Source organism: Anser cygnoides, chromosome Z, assembly GCF_040182565.1.
Source record: "Anser cygnoides isolate HZ-2024a breed goose chromosome Z, Taihu_goose_T2T_genome, whole genome shotgun sequence".
Lineage (NCBI taxonomy): Eukaryota > Metazoa > Chordata > Aves > Anseriformes > Anatidae > Anser > Anser cygnoides.
The window spans coordinates 66698113-66717559 of record NC_089912.1 but is presented as its reverse complement, the minus strand read 5'-3'; the positions used below and the strand labels follow the sequence as shown (position 1 = coordinate 66717559).

The 19447-nt window shown below is 39.5% G+C and overlaps 1 protein-coding gene and 1 long non-coding RNA gene across 9 annotated transcripts in view; both read right to left on the bottom strand.

The window, feature by feature from the left end:
• NIPBL (NIPBL cohesin loading factor) overlaps positions 1 to 5070 on the bottom strand; it is a 190487-nt gene extending 185417 nt beyond the window's left edge. The window contains exon 1 of one of the 7 annotated variants that reach the window (XM_066988239.1): positions 4717 to 5070. The gene's annotated coding sequence lies outside the window, so the exon portion shown is untranslated. The remainder of the gene's footprint in view (positions 1 to 4716) is intronic. The other 6 variants (XM_066988238.1, XM_066988242.1, XM_066988243.1 and 3 more) reach the window with 6 other exon arrangements.
• Positions 5071 to 12192: 7122 nt separating this feature from the next.
• On the bottom strand, positions 12193 to 16014 carry LOC106036357 (uncharacterized). Of its 2 annotated transcripts, none has more exons than XR_001207251.3 (3): positions 15929 to 16014; positions 14297 to 14448; positions 12193 to 13952 (listed from the first exon to the last, which is right to left on the bottom strand). It is a non-coding gene; the product is annotated as an uncharacterized lncRNA (long non-coding RNA). The 2 variants fall into 2 exon arrangements; XR_010827680.1 differs by lacking the exon at positions 15929 to 16014 and adding an exon at positions 15777 to 15913.
• Positions 16015 to 19447: the final 3433 nt, after the last annotated feature.

Genomic DNA, 19447 nt, shown 5'->3' with positions numbered 1-19447 from the left:
GAATATTGGCCGTAAGGGTAAGGGTGAAGTACAATAATGTAGTTAAAGGCCCAGTGTATGGCATAGGGGGCTGGATCATGTTTGTTTCTTAAGTCTTAGCCTGTTCCTTCCTTATCTGAGCGCCTGACTTTACAGCCTGACATTTTTAACACAGTTCCTGTAAAATGCATTGCATGTCTACACATACATGCTGCTGCAAAAAAACAAAGTGTGTCATATCGAACTGTAGCAATGATGTGAATGGGAATATCTCACCACATAAAGAATTTCGAGATCTCCGACTGAAAAACCACTTAGAACCAGCTGACATAAACACTGAAAACAATATGATACAGTCTTCTAGAATTTGTTCTGACTGAAAGCCTTTACCATAAAATGCTCCTCAATGTTAATGTTTATTAAAAAGTTACTTGTGTAAACCAAGTAGGAACCTTCATGTACAGCACCAACAACTACATTCAATTTGACTGGATTTCCCCTTAGTTTCTACGCACAGCTGGGCCAAAACCCTTTCTCCACTCCCTTTTGCTAGTGAGATTTTCCACAGTGAACAGTTGGGACAGGAAGTGAGACACAAATGATAGGTTCTGTACAATATCCTCAAACACAATGTCCTCACTCCTGAGGTGGAACAGACATTGATATAAAGTACTTCTCTCCCACGTATTTGCACCTAAGGATCATCTACTAAGTATGGCTGTAACACTAATAAAATAAAAACACAAATATAGATTAATTGTATGAAAAGGTTTTATAATACTGTCATTTCAAAAGTACTTCCTTTTTTGGCTGTTAAAGAAGACCATTATTATATGGGGTTATTACCAATAATATACAGGTATCATCAATTTTAAGCATTTCCTTGTAGGTTTCTCAGCTTGTTACTGCTGATGGCTGAAAAATCAGAAACTAACCTAACCTGTACTATTTCTAATAAAGGTATACGTAAAGGAATACTGAAAATAAGTTGTATTATATTGAAATTGCCAATGCGTTTTTTTTTTAAATGTTAAATATTTCTAATAACATATTTTGTGACAATCAATAGCTATTCTAACACTGGATGATCTACCTCACATCTACCGGACACTAACCTCTAAGGTTACCCTACCTCATATTTTTCCAATTAAGTATGCCCATAATTGCTGCCAAAAAGTCCACACATTGTTGAATGTAGAATATATTCCTCTAGAATAATTTCTAGAAAGCATAAAGTTCTGAATTTGAAAATAATTTGTATCTTAGCTCTACATATTCAGAATATTAGTATAATTTCTCCTAGCTACTAGCAACTGTCCACTAACTTCACATTTATTGTGTAATATTTATAAAGTTAATATTAATATAAATTTAATTGGATGACTTTAACACTTTGTAATATAATACATACGTAAAAATACCACATTTACTGCTGAACACACAGAAAATTGCAATAGGAAACTCGCTATACCAGTCCTTGGCTCAAATCAATTCACACTTTCAACGTTTTTTCATCTAGTATCCTTCAAGATATAGTAAACTATGTTATAGAGGGATATATACACAAACCATTCAGGATTAAGGTTGCAATCTCTTTTTCATTATATAAACAACATAACGTGGTTCTAACCGAAAGGCATTACTACATATTGCCTTGATTCTGCAAGAAGAGTCAGTCACATGAACACTATTGTTGATCGAGTCCCAAACATGCAATGAGGTTGCACTGGGATTCAGGTACTCATGCAGAACAGGGACATGCAAATGATTTTATTGGTGTAATTTTGTTTCTCTGATCCTTCACTTTGTTTCTCCCAAATTAAAATATAAATTAAATAAAAAAATAAAAATAAAATAAAAATGTTTTTAGTGGTATGCCTATTTCTATGTCTTTGTACAAAAAAGATAAAAACAGTTCTACAAGATAGCAAAAGCTTCAGGGAAATGTTTTTTTGTTGGAATAACTTCAGGGAATACATTCATGCAGTTGAGATGAAAAGTAGAAATAAAATATGTACATAAGAGAGAAATTCAAAACATACAAGGTAGTCAAAAGCACAAAGTAAAAGATAACCAGAAGAAAAAAAAATCCTCTTTTAGTTAAAATAATTGCTACAACTAATACCTCAAGAAAAAATAATTTTGTATTTCCATAACATGCATAAAGTAACTAAAACCTTAAGCAGTTAGATGTTATGACAAGCAGTGGATCAGTATAAACTCCTAACGCTAGGGAAAATACGGTATGAAAGTGAAATAGTCACGTTCCCTCCCCCTACAAACACTTAGATGTGGCCTAAATAGTGAAAAAAAAAATGTTTTAAATGTCATCTTACATTTCTCCATTAAATACTTCTGCCTTAAATAATTCCAAAAACATGCTAAAACAAATAATTGAGGATTAACCATGTATAGCTCAGAAGAACAAAAACAAAAAGCTCACTACAAATCACAAATAGCCAGCACCTTAAATTTCCCTCTATAAATACGCCTATTTTTGGTATCAGAGAAGTGCATGCTTTCTGATAAAAAAAAAAAAAGCTGTAAACAGAACGCTGGAAAGATAAACTTGACAGGAACTACATAACTACAGTGGCTAATTTCCTGTTCATATCTCATATTTCAGTAAACCTCCTTAAATGAAGGACAAGCCAGAGAAGTTCACTACTATTAGCTTAACAAACGCATTTTCGTTAAAACGAGAGTTGTTTTAAACGACTAAAGAAACACTACAGCTAATGTCGCTTTCTGATGATGAAAACTACCCAAGAACTACAAGTACTTCTGCACAGTCCTTTCTTTCCTGTAAAGCAGAGTTATACTCGGCCCCTACGCATGCTACGGATCAAAAGAAAACAGCAATTCAGCTACACGCAGAGACAGGGACAGTTTGAGACAACTAGTGGCTCCCTCTGCGATTCATAAAGTTTAAAAATAAAAAGCTGCTTTTTCGGAGCGTAAATGGTTCCTCTCCACGCACGTAGGCCTGAGGCCCTGTTGCAAACAGTGTCTAACAGGACCAGGCAGCACAAAGACAGGAATGGGAGATTAGTGGGAGGGAGGGAGGCCGGGATTGGGGCTCAGCAGGATCTTCAGGCTTTTTAAAATTCAAACTGCTCCCTGACCAATACAAATCACGGACACGCTACTGACTACTACACGGATTTACAGCATTAAAAACACGCCTTCTACGTGACAGCTATATTAACTTCACCCCTTTAAACATGTACCAGGGCACTCGGAGGCACCCTAGCACAGTTTTTAAGGCTCTAAACCACAATACCCCAGAAAGTTGCTTTATTAGATACAATAACCAGTTATCACTACAACGTATCTGCTCAAACAGCTTAAAAACCTACTTTAAAAATAGATAAATTATAAAATGTTACTACTTGTTTACCATTTGCAAATTCCTTTTCTATATGAAAGGAGAAACTTGGTATCTCAAAATTTCCCTCAATTATGTAATTTCTGAAGGAGTACTTTTACAAGTTCACAGGGCGTTTGTTTTACATCTACTTCAGTTTTTAACAACACTCTCAACTCTGCCACACAGTAAGTCCAAGATTTTCCTTACTGAAAATTAGCTACCGTTTATGTATAAAGGCCTGACACTTAATCAACAGTCATTTACAAAACACATTTGACCTGTTAAAATGACACCTAATTACATATTCAAACATCATGGACACAAACAGCCAATAACAACCTCAGGATCTCAAAGTGATATGGCCTGACAAGAAAGGATGACACTTTTCAACATTCCTCACTTTTCACTTGATTCAATTTATCTTAGATTCCTGAGTACTTAGGGCAAGATCTCATCTTCATCCCAGTCCCCGACATGTCATAAACGTACTGCTTTACACGCGACCCCTTCCCCATTTTCTGTTTGTTAGAAGGCACGAAACAGCATTTCTTGTGAATTTCATGTGTATTCCTCTAACGTCTACAGCACGTAAACATTAAGATTGCGTGGAATACCTGACGCGATACACTTGTCTATCTGTATTTTCTGGGTCTGCAGGTGTCCGTGCCGTGTCAATCACTCCACAAGGTCTAGTTTTATGCTATAAATATGCGAAGTGATTAATGAGCTAATCAGTCGCTTTATTATTTGGAGATCAAGCGTTTGCATGTTATAAATCCATCTCCACGCGAACTTTTGCGTGTTCGGTACAGAGTTGGAAGGAGAAGAGAGTACCAGAGACGGGTATTTTTGTTTCTGGGCTATTTACATTGTCTCTCTTCCCCTATTCCTCCCCTTACTCCTTCCTCAGTTCAGAGGGCTGTCTGCGCTGGGACCTCGCTTCCTCTCCCTGGCGAAGTTGTAAATATGGCACGGGATCAGCGCACATTTGCGGCTAATTGCATTGTTTCCTCCTCCTGCTGCTCCTCTCCGGGTTGAGGCCTGTCACCGAGGAGCCGCTTCGCCTCTCTTAATCCTCGAGCTGGAGTAAAGGCGCTGGCCGGCGGGCCTGCGCTCTCCGCCGGGCCTAGGCCTGCCGGCAGCCCGGGAGGAGCCCACCTCCTCCGCCACGGCCGAGCCGGCAGCAAGGGGGGCTCCGAAATAAACACCTCGGCTCGCCGCCCGCTCCCCTCCGCCCCGAGGAGCAGCCGATAATCCCCTCCGCTCCCGGCAGCGCTGGGCCGCCGGGGGCTGGCAGGCCCGGCCCGCTGCCGGAGAGGGCAGGGAGGGGAAGGGGAGACGACGACGGGGAGGGGGGGGGGAATTACCTGAGCAAATCGGCGTCTGAATCCGACGGGGATCCGGGAGAGGGGGCGAGCAATCCGCCCCCCTCCCTCCTCAGAGGAGCCGCCGCTGCTGGGCCGCCGCCGCCGCCGCGGAGCAGGAGGAGGAGGGGAGATAATATAACAACAATAATCCGGGCCGGGAGGGGGGCTGGCTCCTCTTCCGTCTCCTCCTCGGTGCAGCGAACATGTAGAGCCGGAGGGGGGGGGGGGGGTGAGCGGCCGGCGAGGATCCCGTCCCCCTGCGCCCGCCTCACAACATGGGCACGGGCCGGGCCGAACCGGTTCCGAGAGGCGCCCCGGGGCCGGGGGGGGGCGGCCGGGAGAAGGAGGGGTGGGGGGTGGCAGCGCTGCCGGGGGCCGCCGCCGCCGTCGCTCCCTCGGTGCGCGACTGCGGGAGGCGGGCGGGGGAGCAAGGGGGGGGGCGGCCGGGGCACGGCGAGTCGGTACCGGGCGGGGGGGCGGGGGGAGGAGGAGGAGGAGGAGGGGGGGGAGGAAGGCTCCCGTGCGTCGCTCTCGCTCCCTCTCAGAACAAAATGCCGACCGGAAGTGCAGCGGCAGGAATGACTCCCTCCACCGGCGCCAGGCGCCAACAGCCTCCCCCTTCCCTCCGCCGCCGCCGCCTCCTCCTCCTCCTCCTTCTTCTCCTCCTCCTCCTTCTCCTCCTCGGCCGCTCGCTCGCTCGCTCCGACGGCGCCGCTTCCGCCGCCGACTCCGCGACGACGCGATAGCCCGCCGATAGCGCGACGACAGAGCGCCGGCAGCGCGCCGCTCCCCTCACAGCGCCGCCGCACGCCCGGCCTCCCTGCGCCTCGCCCGGCCGAGCCGCCGCCGCCCCGCTGCCTCCCCCCGTCCCCACCCGCTGGAGCTTCTCCCCCCCCCTTTTTTTTTTCTTCTCTTTTTTTTTTTTCCCTTCTCCTTCCCCCGGCAGTGCTCAGATCGGAGGAGAAGGCGGCCGTTGGGAAGCGGAGGCGTTTGGGGGCTGTTTCCGTCGGCCCCTGAGGGAGGCAGGCCGGCAGGGGCGATGTGGCGGAGCGGGGGCGCTCCTCGGGGCCGCCGCCGCCCTCAGCGTCCTTCTCCGGGGGCTCTACGAGGCCGTGTCGCAGGAGCCGAAACTCCCGGTGCCGGGGCGAGGGATCTGCAGGTGGACGTACCCATGCGAAGGGAGTTTTTTTCTGGACGAGCGCGGGGGAAAAATGTAGGTGTTGAGGTGTTGAGCCTCGCTGGAGGGTGATGTTCCTCCGCCCCAACAGCAGGTTTACTGGAAATATTTTAATCCTGGGCTGTGATGGACTATTTGGAGAGAGAGAATCCTAGTCTGAAAGGTTTTACGTTTTTCCTCTGTACAGGTAAAACCGTGAATAAAACATAAAACAGGATAAAAGCAAAGAAGCTGCTACATCTAATGCATTAACTGTCTTCTCACAACTCACTTCTGTTGTTTTGCTCCTTGATACTGGGACAAAAATCACATTTAGAGGAAGCCTTGCTCATCTGTGGACTTCAGGATTCACCATACAGGTGGACACAGCTAGCTAGCTGTAAATATCCTGTGGCATAAAAACACACCCTTTCAGTTCTGGATGGATATTTTTTGCAAAAAGAGATAATACCATACACAAATGCACTTGAATCTTGAATCCAGGTCTTGCACTTGAATCCAGGTCTTAGGATTTCCTGAACAAATGCTATGTCTTTAACGCAGAGTTAAAATGCATCTCTTAAGCTTAAACTATCAAATTCCTAATGTTGGATGAATCAAAGTTTGTTTTACAAGTGTGTTTATTTGAAAGTACAGAAATGAAGATGGCACTGGAGAATACGGTAATTCAGTCCTTCTATCTAATGGGTGTGCGCTCATGTAAGTTTAATGGAGACAGAGTAAACCAGGCTCTGAAAGAAATGTATTACATACCTGTGTTCCAAGTTAATATAAAAGGTCCCAGTCCTACAATTGTTTATGCATTTTCAGATTATCCATTTGAAATAAAGGGAAATAATTGGTGTAGTAGATAAACCATGTTCATAAATCTTTGTCCTTATTTTAATAGTTCAACTCTGTAAGTCAAGGGAGAAAATATATATATATATTTTGTAATAAACTAAAGTTTGATAAGCTACCTGTTTAGAGTTCCCATACATGTATGTATGTGGACATACACACCTGTGAATTCAAAGGAAAATATGATTCTAAAATGACAAGTTGGCCCGGTAATACTACTTCAATCTACTTCTAACTTAATGTTAATAATTTTTGTTGTTGGAGTATTTATATATATATATTTAATTGGTGATTCACTGTATAAATAAAATGTAAATACTGCAATTTTGTTTTTTATATGCAGGGGTCTTCCATATCAGATATGGTTTAGCCAGTCCAAACATCAGTATAAGACACAACAGAATTTTCCAGTGAGAATCTCACCGTCCCATTTTATGCTTTTATAATCCTTTTTAACTAAAGGAATTTGTAGAAATGGCTATTTTGTTTGATTACTATGACATTACTACCTGCACAAGAAAATAACTCATTTAATAGTTGTTTTAAAAAGTGTTACTGTAACACTTAGAAGTAAATGAGGATTTTCTTTCTTAAGGGAAATCAAATTAAGTAGGTTTTATTCCATTAGATATTACTGTAATCCACTTCTAAAAATGAAAGGTCAAATTCTTTGACTGGATTCAGACAAGTGGTTCCCTGTGTTACTTTTGTCTTCAAATTGTTGTCTTCTCAACAATTTATTGCAGAATGAAAGCTCACATGTGTTCCTACAAATATTTAGTACATATGGGTGTATCCCATTATATGTGAACTGGCCAAGAAATGGGATAATAACAAGCATTTCAGCATATTATCAGAAAACATATTAAAAGATACTTTAAACCTCATTTCTGCTCCAGGCCTTAGTCATGGGGTGGAGGTAGTCCTAATCTGTATGGGAGGAGCTATGCAGTCATACAACCATGACTGTGGCACACTAAGGAGCGAACACTGCACTAAACAAAGCTGGTGGCAGTGCGGAGGAGGGCAAAGCTCTCTGAATTCTCCTGATAAATCCACACCTATAGAGCTGTGCAAATGAGCTGCAAATTTCAGGGTGAAGTTTTAGAACCTAATCCTGCTGCCTTTGAAGTCAAGGGAGAACATGTCTTTTGCTTTAAAGAAATGACTGGGCTCTCATAAATCTAAAGTATTTTGCACAGTCAGTTATTCTGAGACTCATTACTTGCCCTTCAAAGAGAACAAATAATTCAGCATTTTTAATGTAACTTTAAAAAGCAGGAATTAAAGATTTTCATGCATAGAGTACTCTTTTCAAAACATGTTTCTCAAACCCTTTTCACCAAAATATGTTAGTTGTAGGTATCACTTGCTGCTGTTTATGACTGTGTACTGAGATAAAAAGCTTTCCACTTGCAAAGACAGTATGCATGTGTATACTGTTGAAAATAGTGAAGAGTCCTTTCTGCCCTCTTCATTCTGATGTTAACCTCCCTGACAGCTACATGTTGTTATTCAGCTTCATAAATTATAGACAGTATGTAAAATAATAGTAAAAACACACTGAGCACCAATGTTTTCTTAGAGGTTGCTTGCTGCCATTAGATGTTGTCTCTAGAATCAATGAAAAATGTACTGTACTTTTCCACTTTTTGTTTATTTAATGGCTGGTTTAACATACAGTTGCATGTCATTTTAATTAATTAATCGGATGCACAAACATTGTTACATTCATCTCTTATTAATTGACAGGTTGTATGCATTTCAGGACAGAATCTTTAACTAAATGCGATGTGTAAGTAAAATCAAAAAATATTCAGATTATTGTATATTGCCCAGAGAAGCTGTGGATGCCCCCTCCCTGGAAGTGCTCAAGGCCAGGCTGGATGGGGCTTTGGGCAACCTGGTCTGGTGGGAGGTGTCCCTGCCCATGGCGGGGGGTTGGAACTGGGTGATCTTTAAGGTCCCCACCAACCCAAACCACTCTGATTCTACGGTTGTGTATTTTTCAAGTAGTCAAAGTTTCCTACACAATGATGGGAAATCACTATATAGTAAATTGTTAGCTTTCATCCTAAATTTAAGCATTGAAATTATTGGGAATTTTGTGTTAAGACTGGACTACAGAAGTGAGTAGAATGAATGTAATGACAAATGCTGTATGACAAGTAATACAAATTTACATTCTTTGCATTAACTTTAGATCACAGCAGCAAATAATAGCACCACATAATTAATTCACTGGGGAATATTCATCGTGAGTAAGTAAGCAGCCTGAATGTCAGATCAGGCCTTAAGTGGTAAAGGTAAAATAAAGAGCCAAGGAAGCCTGCATATTGAGGTGTAAAATATCTGTACGATTACATGTTGCAAGTTTACAACTTGATGGTGACTACTTATTTTTTTTTCCTTTTTGGTAAGCCAGATGGTGGTAACATTTTTCCCCTCATTCTAAGTATTTAGCATAAATTTCCAACAAGAATTTCACAACATGAAATAATACCATTTCATTTTTCAATTTCTTCTAAATTATAAGCTTGCATCCTCTCTATGGTGTTAAGAATGTGCTTCTGTTTGTACAAGGACAGGATATGAATTATTTGGCACATACATCTTTTGAAATATATACTAGTAATAAAGTTTTCTGTGAAAGATAATGATAGAAGATTTAACCCAAGTATTTTCACTTGAATGTTACAGTCAGTTCCTGATTATTCAAAGCACTAGAGATTTTGAATAAAGTTAAAATACAGACAATGTGAAAGACGTATTTTAAACTATAAAATATAATAGTAAAATGTACTATGTAACAGAAAAAGAAGTCACTGATGGATTATTCTTCTGGACAAGTAGCCTTTCCCAGTATTGTATAAAGGCCACAAGAACAGACCAAATAACAGTTGTTTTTGTAAGGATGATCAGTTATCATACATTGTCATAGAAAAAAACCTGAAACCTGAAGAAAAGAGGCTCCTGAGAGACATTTCTGTGGATACGCTTCACCACAAATGAACTTCAGAAAGGAAGCAGGTACTGATTCCTACAAATTCTTTTTCTTTTCATTTTCTCTCTTAACAAACAAACAAACAAACAAACAAACAAAACCCTGAACCTCATAACTTTAGTCTCTCAAAAGTCTCGTTTTGGACATGCACTGGGAAAGCAACTTAATGCAATGTTTTATAATAGAGACATAACTGCGTGTCAGTTACATAACAAATTCTGTACAATTTCATAGGAGCTGTGAAGGCTAACATGGATTATTTTGAGAGACAAGGATAAAAACATTTATTTTTGGTGTTGTTTTTTTGTTTGTTTGTTTGTTTGTTTTCTTCCAGTTTTCAAGGTGTAAAGGTAAATCAATACTGCTGTCACGGGCCACCAAGTCAACATGGACATTCATCTTCTGGCAAAGGACAGAAGTTAAAAATTGGCCTAAAGGACAATTCAGCACAAGCCAACAGTCACTCATGTATGGATTAAAGACATATGAGAACATCTTATCATGCTTAAAATGCCTTGCCACTCCCTTTTTAATGAACTTGCCAGTAAAAGTAAGATTTAAGACAGAGAGATGATTATCTAAATAATGTATGTTAAAAGAGCTTCTTGGGCTTAGGCCTCTAAAAAGTGCTTCTTTCAAAGAAAGCAGAACTTTTCCATTCCTCAGATAATGAGTGCATCTCAGCCAACATACTCAACAACTACCTATAAATAAACTAAAAGGTTATATGTATGCCTGCGAATGCTGTCTGGCATTGAGGCTAATAGCCACATAATACTTCATGCCTACGTTACTAAATTCCTTAATTCATCATAACAGGATAGACACATGCATCTACTGCCCATTGGGAATGGTTCGTGACTCACACTAACTCCCAAACTGTGCCCAGGAATTGTTTGCGAGAGTGCACGCTGGCATGCTTTTAGTCTGTGCCAAGGTCTGTTTGAACACTAATACACAGTTTTTAGACAAATTATTTCCAGTGTCTCTGAATGTTTTGTGGCAGTTTCATTTATGTAACATTTTAGAGACGCACCTAATGCTGTCTGCTCAGAATGATTAGTCAAAATGAAGGCAAGTAACAGAGAACTGTGGTGCCCCACCTAGAGATAAATCATCTTTGTATTTCCAATTAGTTCTTTACTTAAGTAATTCATCATCTAATATTTTAACCACGAAACATCACAAAAAAAAAGTTGATTGGAATTTGGCCATCAAGTCATCTACTGGTTCATCTGAAGACATGTGGTTGCTAAAAAATAGTAAAATGTAATTCGTTGCTTTTAAGCTAAATACGGAAAAGGAGTAAAGATAAGTACAACATCACTAGGTAGTTTCCAAATGATGAATATTCCTCTTACACACTCTTTTCTCCAAAAAGCGGGAAAAAAAAGGATGTTTCCATTTTATAACTGGACACAATTGGCAGCTTGATTCCCAGTGTGGCCATAGGGACAAATATCAGTCCATCTGCTTTGTCAGCACTTCAGAAGATGTGTGGGTGCTTCATTAGTGGGCCAGAAAGCAGTATTAACTTGTCACAGATTTAATTTCTCACAGACTTCCAACACCAAAGGCACAAAGCCTTTTTTTTTTTTTTTTAACTTCTGATGGGGACAATAGGTCGTCCAGAAAATTGAATTGTTGACTTGGAGAAGCTGCCTAAGCTTTTACAATGCAATTACATACTGATAGATATATCTGCCTAGGTGATGCAACTCTGTTGCAGAAAAAAAAAAAAAAGATAGAGAGAAGAATATACCTTTTAGGAATAGTTAACATGGAATTTAAGTAGACATAACTTAAAAATCAAGTCAAAACAATCTATTTATGAAAAATGTCCTGTTCTGCAACATGATCTATGATTCTAGTTTTTCAATGTTTACATCTTTACATTTGTCCTCTATCTGTTTTAAAATATCTACGTGACTTCCCTTAGGTTCCCTAAACATAATTCATACTTTCATCCTCGTAGGAAGAACAGCATAGAAAATCTTGGCCTAAGAGATACATGTTTGGAAAAACAAAATGATAAGCGTGCACAGTTTTCTGAGAGGTTACAGATAAGAGGAAATTGTTTACAAATCTTGACTATAATGAAAGAGCACTGGAGTGAAAGAGCACTAGTACGTACAGAATTGTTAATTTACGTTAATTTATAGTTTTAAGTTACTACTGAACATTTTGTGGATTCGCCTACTTTATCTGCTGTATTCTTCATAAAGATTGCAATCCTGTGTAAGTATTGTACTTGAAAAAAAGACATAGACTTGAATAAAAGAAGACATAGTGACTGTCCTAAACAGGCTGTGCTATGTATACCTGTGCTTTTGCTTGTCTGTTCTCCGTGGAGATATTTCAATACGTTAAGGTAGCCTATTATCCATAGTATTGATGCTAGATAAAATATATTGCAGCTAGTGGTCACGAGCAGTGCTCTTTAAAATCACTGTAAGAAGCAGTTAAACTTTGTTGAATAAGAACAGCCTCCACCAGAATATGGGTGCATGTCACCACCCAAAACAAAGGCACATGTGGGCGGCACATGTTTTGTTGGGTATTATTTTGAGGATAGGCATGTGTGAGAAAAAAGATGTAAAATGCCATAGAAACAGATGCAGAGAAGACACAGATCCCCAGACGCAGACCGGAACAAGCACTCTCATAGCTCTAAGTAAAATGGAACTAGAGAGATTTAAGGTGACTATCAACCAAAAAGGACTTGAGACTTCATGAGTGAAATTTTCCCTTGGTTTCAGAGGAAAGGCACATATGCACAATCTTTGTAAATAGAATGCATCCAAATATTTGATGCTATCATATAGTTTTTCTGACAGAGACAATCCACTAGTCAAAACATGTAATGTATTTCCAATTTTAAACACTGAATGGATCAGCCTTCTGAATGGATCCATAAATTATAATAACCTCGCAACATTCAAAATATAAATTTTCCTGACAGGAAAATATATATACATGCCACATAAAACACTTTTTAGACTTCCATCCACTAGATATTTTCCTGAATTTACTCATTACTTTTGTACTTTCTGTGGTTCCATTTCTGTTTCTCTGCATTTCCAGAGTTAAGCCAGTCTTACTCCAGGCTACCCTAGTGATCACTCTCTTCTGGTCAAAGTGTTTGTTTCTCCTGCATTTCCTTGGGCAATGTTTATCTTTTCTCTGCCATTAGACTGTTTTCCCTAATGTATTGGAGCGGTTTCCTTCTCACTTGCTCCCAAGCATAGAGGCAGCATATAAAAGCCCTTATTTGCCTTCTTTTACTATCTTGACTTTTCTCATTGGGAAAAATAATTCAAAATCTGAATCCCTTATTGTTCCTCTTAAAGAATCTACCGTCTTAAAAGGTAAGCTATGATCTTACCAGTTTTATTATTTCTGGTAATTGTGTTTACAGACTAGTTAAACGCCCCAAAGAAGAATGTGTATTTGAGTAGAATGGGAACGTATAATTTGTTTTGGTGAGCATGCCATTTTAATTCCATTTTGCCCTGCAGAATTTATACAGAAAATGTATTTGTGTTTGAATAATGTCTGCATAAAGAAGTCCGTTAAATAAGGGATAACACATCGGTAAAGAGATTAATTGTAAAACTCACGTTATAAAACTCATATTTAAAGTATAGTACAGCATAAAATGTACTTAAATGAAAATAGGTTCAGAAAGATTGTTATATATGCGTAGACTGAATTACACTTAAAAGTATGATCTTTCCATTTAAATTTTTTTCACACATAGTTCAGGAATCCTCACTTAGACTACACAGTGTAAATGTTTCATTTATTTTATGATTTAAAATGTAAATGTTGTTCTGTGTTTATAGTTGTGAAGAATTTAGCTCATTACTTATACTATGAAAAACTGGATGTTCGTACAGAAACTTCAGAAGTACTAAAGTTGACTGTCCAGCCTAGAGGAATGTTGAGTCAGGATATACAGGCTATATATTTTGATGCTATCCTCATCTGAGTTTTCTTTAAGTAAGCAGTTTAATGAAAAATGTCTTATCTAAACAAATACTAATAGAAGTTTGGAGGGTTTTCGTTTGTTTTAGAACCTAAATTAATAAAGGTGAATGCAGCTTTTTCTACTCCATTTGAATTTTGAATGGAGAACATCAGGTTTTATTTTACACTTAGTCCTGTGATATTCTTCTGATCACCTCATTTCCTAAATCTTCTCATTTATACCATCTAGAATTTCAAAAGAGAAAAATGCTTAATATTCCTATGTCGTTGGTGACTAACCCAAAAATATAATATGCCCTGTGAGGAAAGGATTGTCATGTATGTATCTTATGGCCCTTCTGTAAGTTTTTTTTTTTTCATTATTCGAATATTGTGTAACATAACACTTTGATGACCTTTCACAGCATTGTGAATTTAGTATAAAACTGCAAAACTCTTGAACATTCAAGATCTATCAACCTGATTATTTTTAGCAGTTACTTAAATAATTTTTTCTCTGTTTCAGTCCTCCTTTAAAAATCTTCTTCCCTTCCCAAAATAAAAACGATGTGTATGAAGGTTTTTCTTACCAGGCTTCTACCACTTTTACCCTCTTCTAAAAGCAGTTCAGAGATGTCTGTTTGAAACTTCTTTATGGATGTGGCTCTTCACATGTAATAGATATAACTTGCCCAGTACCCCAAAATTTCTTTCAAAATGCTATATACTGATGCCAATATGCCTGAAATAGAAAATTTAATATGTAAGTTCAGGAAAGTTATAGAGCGGTAATAATCTGGTAATAGAAATAAAATTACATGCCTAGGTAGCTGTAGAATAATAGCTAGTTCTTGGCTTGGGAATGTTTTCTTCGCATTGGCAAAGATTTAAAGGCCAAGTTCTTGCAACTGTTTACGTGCCAAGGAAAAAGTTACAGTACAATTAATCTAATAGGTTTCCTCTTGTATACACACTTTCCTATATACACTTTCCTTTGACTGCAAAAAGATACTGCAGCCTTTTTCTTAATTAAATGCTATTTTTGGTTGTATGTTAATTTAGAGCTCAAGAAAGGTTCTGGATTGCTAGTTTAGTAGATTGAAGTCCTTATTTATCCATAAAAACAAACAGAGCAGGAACAACAATTAACGCATTCTTCCTTGTGCTGTTTCACTATTGTGCCCCAGAAGGACCACCACCAAGGTTATAATACAGTTCAATCTCTTCTCTGTTGCAGGTGTAGACTCTGTATATACTTGTTTTATGACAGTATTACTGCTTATACTCTAAGTTGGTATGCAAAATTGGGCAGACAAGAAATGTTCTTATTAACTATATACAAAAAAATATAAACTAGAAGAGGGGGGAGGGCCTTCCCAAAGATTATACCCTTCCCGTTCACCTCGTTTTAGGCTCTTGTTTATTCTGTGTGGTTTCGATTTGCTTTTAAGTTTCAGAGTTTCTCAGAGGAAGTGGGCTTGGCATTTTATATTTGCCTGGGAAGCATTGCACATGCTTATGACTCTACAGAAATATTTTCAGTATGATGGAAAGCTCTCATGTTTATCACTAATAAGTTGCTCTTGTAGCAGCTACTTCATGACCATTTTAAGTGGCCTCCTTTTCTTTCTAACTAAGCTCAGATCAAAGGACACTAACTTTCTTGGGAAATCCTTATGAAGACTCCACACGATCATAATTTAATAGCAAAAAACCATTTCTGTGTAACATTTCTGCGTATGCATTCTTCCATTTTAAGCAGATCTACGGGAGCAGAGCCACCACAACCAAGCGCCCCAGCCCCATCACCCAGAGGTCTGGAGGCACTGGGTGCCTCAGCGTGCCCCGGGAGGGTCCCAGCTCTCGGTGCTCAGACACCTGCTGTGGGACCCGCAGTTTGCTACACCTCCACTAAGCAGCTTTTGGCTCAGAAGGGCAAGTTAGATTCCTGTCGGCACTACAGAAAGCCTCCAGACTCCTGACTGAGCAGCAGCACCCTGGGCTGCTCCGAGGCGGCCGCTGCCAGCCCTTTTGTCACTCCCAGCCCCACTGCTACCACCGCTCTCATGCCTGCCCATTTCTCCTCTTTTCTCAGTCCCACGCAGGTAACCGGGGACTGACAGATGCAGCCCGTGAGGAGGGAAACTCCGGTGATGCTGGAGCAGGAATTCAAACCGGCTCTAAAGGCCCCTACAACTCTGGGCCGGCCCCAAACGCCCTACCGGGAGCCACCGCGCCTCCTCCCCCAGACGAGGCTGCGACACGGCCCGGCCGCCGAGTGGAACTGAGGAGACACCTGCCCTCAGAATTTTACCTCAGCTTCACCTCTTTCCGTTAACAGATCCCCTCCTCGTGATTTATAGACACTATTTATCCCTCTACCTTTGAAATTTTGTCACGAATTTTAGAGCGAGTAATTAACAATGTGGAAGCAGGCTCCCCCCTCCCCGGGTAATGGAGCAGTCCGCTGGGTTCCTCAGCGCCGACTCTCGGCTTTTAACTCCTTTTCCGCCAAACCCCGACCCTTATGTGTAAAAGGTTATTTCTTTCAGACAAATGGCTCGGGTCCTGCCTCGAGCCCCGCCGCACTTAAACATCTGGGAGAGCGCGGTCAGGGTGGTAAGAGCCCTCTCATATGGACGGTGCAAAACGGTGAAAACGGCTACTGGCTCCCCAGGTGGACTTAGATGCCACCAGGTAAAGTCACCCATCGTGAGTTGCTATGAAGTGTTGTGGAGATAAGTGACAACGCTTAAATATTGGTTGGGTAAACGGCTTCTTCCTTTTTTTTTTCTTTTCTTTTCTTTTCTTTTCTTTTCTTTTCTTTTCTTTTCTTTTCTTTTCTTTTCTTTTCTTTTCTTTTCTTTTCTTTTCTTTTCTTTTCTTTTCTTTTCTTTTCTTTTCTTTTCTTTTCTTTTCTTTTCTTTTCTTTTCTTTTCTTTTCTTTTTCTTTTTCTTTTTCTTTCATTTTCTTTCTTTTCTTTCTTATTATGATTTGCAATGTAAACCTCTGTAGATCCTGCTTGTTGGCTACCTGCCATTCGAGGTCAGTGATCCTCCCCTCTGGAAGACATGCCGCAGTCAAGAGAGAGCGGTTGCTCCTCTCAGGTAGGTTAAGTCACATTCCAGAAACAACATTTTTTTTTCTCTTATCTAAGTTGTAACTGGAGATAAGGAGATGACCCAACCTGAGACCTGGGGTCCTACCCTACAGTTCTCAATTTAAGCATTTAAGTGTCTGTGGTGAGACGGATACAGGTTTGGTCTTTCCTGATTACAATTTCTAATGAATTAAATAAAATTGTACCAAAAGTACTTACATTTTAAAATAATGTACCATGAGGAGTCTTAGATCAAATTTCTGTTTCTTCAACTATTCTTCCATTTCTCTATTCCTGCTTCCCTTCAAGTGGCAATTCAATCCTTCAAAAAGCTTCAGTTATACTATATAATGCTTACGAAAAACCTACTGACTTCTTTTCTGTTCTCAGCCTCTTCAGTCTCTTGACTGTATTGAACACTAGAAACCCCATTTCCCTTACTCAGAGTCTCCTCTTGGATTCAGAGCACTGTCTCCCTCTGGTATTTTCTGTGCCCCTCTGCAAATGTTCTTTGGCTGCAAATGTTTTCCTCCTGTTATTTTCTTTCTCTTATATCTTTGCTGGATCAGGATCTTTCTTTGGACCACATTTTTTTTTCCATTATCTTTCACTCTCTAATTCCCTCATGATACTGTTCTGAACCATACTCAACAATATGGTAAGAACCATTCAGCTTTTTAAAGTAAGAAATGGGGGAATATGGCTTGAACTAAATGCAGAAGAAAATTGTTACTTTTACAGCAGTTTATTAAGATTATAAGGGATGTGCTGGTAGCAGTGAACATGTGGAAAGAGTTCTGGTAGAATTTTTGCAAGTTCATGTCTCCTGCACTAGAGAAAGCAAAGAATTTCTTTAGTGCAGGAGACATAAACTTGCAGCTGTTCTTCTACCAGAGCTCTAGTGCAGGACACACTGGAGTGTGAGGACTAGGAGACTACACTAGTGCAGGAGACACTTTTCCGGAAGCCTCCTAAGTTGTATGTATGGATGCACATGTGCCAATTCATAGAGTGCTTAAGGCCAAGCAAAGCAAGTTACTTATATTGCTGTCTGATAATTAGTGGATACTGGTATCACATTTCCTATAACAAACTAGCATTAGGATATTTAAATTTATTACAGCTTTATAACTTCTTGTCTGAAAAGTGTTTTACACATTTGGTTTATATTTCAACATTAGGCCAAGTTTTCTAATCTAGAAGGCACACAACTGCAACCACAACCCTTAAAAGTAAAAAGAGAAGGAAACCATTTTGCAAAATAACAACAATAAATTGCAAGATTTTGATTAATACAATGCATAAGAGAAATGTCTGCTTTTGCTTAGGGAACTTGTACAAGTTTTTTTTAAAAAAGGGTAAACAAGGGTATTGTATTCACTCTGTGAGTTTAGTTGTTTGCTTCTCTTCAGTCAAATGTAGAGTTTTTCCTTTTCATATGAAGGGTTGGGAGCAGTGGGAACTTCTGAAGTTGTGAAGTTGTGGTTGATTGAGTTGCACTCCAAATTTCTCTGTTAGACTACAAAGAGCAGCTCTTTTCTCCCCCACTACAGTCTCAGAAATGCTTATGATTTTTATTTATTTATCTATTTATTTATTTTGTAAAAATCCACAGCTTATTTTTCTTCCTTCTTTTTTGGGTTCAGTCTTAGTCTTTTCAGAACAGCCATAACTTTTCCTTACAGTAGGCACCTTGACCTTCTGTTTGTTGATATTTCAGGCTCCCCATACCAATGCTTTTTTTGCAGTGCCTTAAATTGAATGTCCCTCATGGCATCTGTAAGCTTCTATCTAGTTCTCATGTCAAGAAATTTAGTATTAGGATTATATTTGCAGTAAGTTTATTTAGGTATAGAAATACATAGCTAGGTTAGAAGAAGAAATCATGACATGTTGAGAGAGAAATGACACTGTTTAATCATTTAATTCTGGTTTGGAAAATACCGTAAAATATCCTAGCCACAATAAAATGTCTGAATTACAATTCCCCTTTGATGTCTGTGAAAATACCAATAGATCTTTTACATTTTAGCACTATTTTATGTAAAATTTGTCCTGCAACCCATTTTTCCTGTACTGCTTTGATAGGATTATTGCTTTATAGATGCAGTAGGAGAAAATGTTATGTCTTCGTTTATTCTGTGAATTTCTACCCTAAGATATGTTTTGCTGTAGTGTTTTTCTCTTGTCCTTATTTCAGGGGTTGAGCAAATTTTGTCCAGTTGTTCTATTTCCATAAAATAATCATGCCAGTTTTGTGGCTTGTTCATTTACAAGAAAATATCATTTGTAGAGAATGTTCACTCACCATCACAGCAAGGCAATAGTTTAATTTTTAACCTACAAGAATGGAATTTATAGCATTTGAAAATATCCTGATCGTTTCTGTCTGAAATGGTAAAAGGTTAAGACAGGCAATGTATCCAGAGCTGTTGGACTGTTTTTGTTGTTTGTTTGTTTGCTAGTTTTTAATATTTCTGGTCTAACATTCAGTCTTCTGAGAGAACATCTGGCAGGATAAAGCAGGTAATGTGAAATCCTTCAGTTAGGGCATTCAGTCAAGGATCTTCTTCCGAACCAATGAAGTTTGGAAGCATTATGTGTGCATCTGTGGAAAGTAACAAGTGTATTCCTAGGCAC